Source organism: Dipodomys ordii, unplaced genomic scaffold (genome assembly GCF_000151885.1).
Source record: "Dipodomys ordii isolate 6190 unplaced genomic scaffold, Dord_2.0 Scaffold137, whole genome shotgun sequence".
NCBI lineage: Eukaryota > Metazoa > Chordata > Mammalia > Rodentia > Heteromyidae > Dipodomys > Dipodomys ordii.
Window position 1 is genome coordinate 2,472,258 of NW_012267353.1, and position 2,268 is coordinate 2,474,525.

The window sequence follows — 2,268 nt, forward strand, 5'->3', positions numbered from 1 at the left end:
CTTGAGCCACAGCACCACTTCTGGCTTTTTTTTCTGCTTATGTGGTGCTGAGGAATCAAACCCAGGGCCTCAGGCATGCAAGGCAAACACTGTACTACTGAGCCACCTTCTCAGCCCCTATGTTGGGGTTTTTAATGTGAGAAAATTAAAGAACCCAACATGACAACAAAAATCACAAAAGAAAATATCTTAATTGCTCATTTCAAACAATGCAAACAGCAAAGTAGAATTCAATTCCAGTGTTGAATGAGAGCTCTTCAATGTGACAGAAGAGGACATCATAGCCAGGTCCTATAATCCTAGCTACTCAGGGGGATGAGATCTCAGGGTCAGGGTTTGAAGTCAACCCAAGCAGAAAAATTCTTATTTCCAATTAACCAGCAAAAAGTCAGAAGTGGAAATGTGGCAGAGTGCCATCCTTGAAATAAAAAGCCAAGTGAGAGTATGAGGCTCTCCATTCAAGTCTCACAAGAAAAGGGAAGAAGGAAAATGAATGGAAGGGGAGGGGAGAGAAGGAGAGGAGAGGGAAGGTTCTATTTGGGTGGCATTATTTAGAATCTGGGAAGGACAGACTTTCATGGAATCATGGATGTATCACCTCAACACAGAATAAACATTGTCTGTACCTTTATACAAAAATTCCATTAAAATTTGTTATGTTACCTTCTTCCAATGCAGTGCAGTTTTTCTCATAAAGTAATTGATCAACTAGTGTCCCTGCAAAAATTCACTAGTATTTTCTAACTGTCATCTCAAGGCTGCTGCCATTTATAGAAGCCTTACAGTCAAGCCCTTCTATGATATCAAAATATATTGCACAAGCACAGAAAGTCTTCTTTCTTGATTCATGAGTACTTGCATCCATGACTGCAATAATAAATAAATCTATAATAATAAATAGAGCTGGCACATTTTTTAATATAATGGTAGATTTCATCTTGGCATGTAGAAATTTTCTTGCAGTTTTGGAATCCAAACTTACTTGCAGTAGCAGTACATTCAAACATTGAGCTGAAGACTAATGACAATATAAGTGTGCAGGGAGCTTGTACTAGCTGATTTCTGTCAAGCCTCCCTGTTTGCCTGGAAGTTGGATCCTCACTGCCTCCTGAACTCCAACAAGGCAGGAGGCTTTCTTTCTCACTCTGACTTAGCACACAGGTGTAAGGTATTAAACTGCTTCACTGCAACATGGCAGGAGCTCTTGAGCAATGGGATGTTCCATCATCATCATCTTCCTTGATACCTAGCCCCTTTTGTCTGCTGTAGTTCTATAGAACAAGAGACAGCGAGTTGTGTCTTTTGGATCGTATATGGGTAGTAAGCTCTCTCGTACAAATAAGAGCTTGTTGTTTCTCTGCTAGCCTCATCGGTAAGGCTTGCTTGAAAAACTTCATGCTCAGCCTTTCCAACTCAAAGTACATACCTGATCCTTAGGAAACATTCAAGCATGGCTTTTCCTGGGCAAACTGAGAGCAAAGGCTAATATCAATATAACAAGTAGCAACTTTCCATGTAGTTACCCTCAAAATGGGTGGCCAACAATATCAGCTAGCTATCTCTGAAATGACACTAGATAATAAGTCACCTCAAACTCTGGTAGCTTAAAATAATAATGTTTTTTCTTTTCTCATACCTGTGGGCTAGTGGTCTATGCTTCAAGTCTGAGCCACTCTCCTAGGACCAGTGCTATCCAAGCATGTTCTATTCATGACAGAGGCAACAAGAAAGAGAATCAGGCCCACCACACAGCCACATTTCTAGCTCTTGATTGAGTCCTATTTACAAGCATGCCATTGGTAAATCAAGTCAAATGGCCTTGTTAAGCCAACAGACAGATAGTAGTTGGACCTGTTGAGATTGGTAGGGAAAGATTGTTTTTTTTGGGGGGGGTCAGTCATGGGCCTTGAACTCTGAGCCTGGGAGCTGTCTCTCAGCTCTTCAGCTCAAGGCTAGAGCTTTACCACTTGAGCTACACTGCCACATCCAGTTTTCTGAGTAGTTTATTGGAGATAAGAGTCTCATGGGGGCTGGGAAGGTGGCTCAGAGATAGAGCACTTGTCTTGCATGCTTGAGGCCCTGGGTTCGATTCCTCAGTACCACATAAGCAGGAAAAAAAAAGTCTCACAGACTTACCTGCCAGGACTAGCTTTAAACCACAATCTCAGATCTCAGCTTCCTGAGTAGCTAGGATTACAAGTGTGAGCCACAGGAAACTCGCTTGAAGAGTGATTTTTTTTTAATATAAAGGATTTCAAAACTCAATTT